We start from the raw sequence: 859 nt of genomic DNA, 5'->3' as shown, positions 1-859 counted from the left end.
GGAGATGGCTCATTCAGTAAAGTGCAAGCATGAGGACCTGAGTTCAGTTCCCACCATCCGCTTAAAGCAGGTGGGCAAAGTTGTGAGCATGTGCCCTGGGGCTCCCTGACCAGCCAGCCTAGCCCACTTGGTGAGATTCAGGTCAGTAGAAGACCTTGTCTGGGAGGGAAGATGGCAGGCACATGAAATGAAAGTCCATGTGTCTAGAAGCAGATTTTAGAGGCAGTTTTTCTTCAGAACATCTTTTTTTCATATCATTTGATGAAGATCTTGATGTACCATGGCTGCAGCAGCAGTAAAATGGGTGATCTCAAACCGAACTACCTTGAAGCATTTATTTCCAATCCAAACAAAGCAGAGCTTGCTTTGACATCTGATGACAAGATAATAGTGTGCTACTACCCTTCTGTGGACATTCCAGATGAACACACGAAACCTACCCCTCGACCACATCCTTTGCATAATAATGAAGAAACACATGATCAAGTGCTGAAGACCAGATTAGAAGAAAAAAGTGAACACCTTGTGCAATGACCCATGATAGGACAGCTCAGCAGAATGTTCTTCAGCACAAAACACTGCTGGAACCCTCATGGACAGTATCACAGACGTCGTAAGAAACCGAACCCTCCAATGACAGATTAGGGTCCTGAGGTTCTTGGGAGAATCAAAGTGTTGGCCTGTGTCTCATTTGCTAATTGAGAAAATGCAGCCTGGTGTGTTTGCTAAGATGTTATATAGTAAAATAATAATAAAACTGTGTTTTCATATATTAAAGAAAAAGACCCTGTCTCATAAAATAAGGTAAATGTTATCTGAGGAATGATAGCCAAGTTCAACCTCTGGTCTCCATTCATGT

At 42.7% G+C, this 859-nt stretch overlaps 1 pseudogene; it reads left to right on the top strand.

Moving 5' to 3' along the window:
- Window positions 1-280: 280 nt before the first annotated feature.
- Window positions 281-645, top strand: LOC115071750 (annotated as a pseudogene).
- Window positions 646-859: the final 214 nt, after the last annotated feature.

Source organism: Nannospalax galili, unplaced genomic scaffold, assembly GCF_000622305.1.
Source record: "Nannospalax galili isolate Female #2095 unplaced genomic scaffold, S.galili_v1.0 scaffold779, whole genome shotgun sequence".
Lineage (NCBI taxonomy): Eukaryota > Metazoa > Chordata > Mammalia > Rodentia > Spalacidae > Nannospalax > Nannospalax galili.
This window is presented reverse-complemented; position numbering and strand designations above follow the sequence as displayed.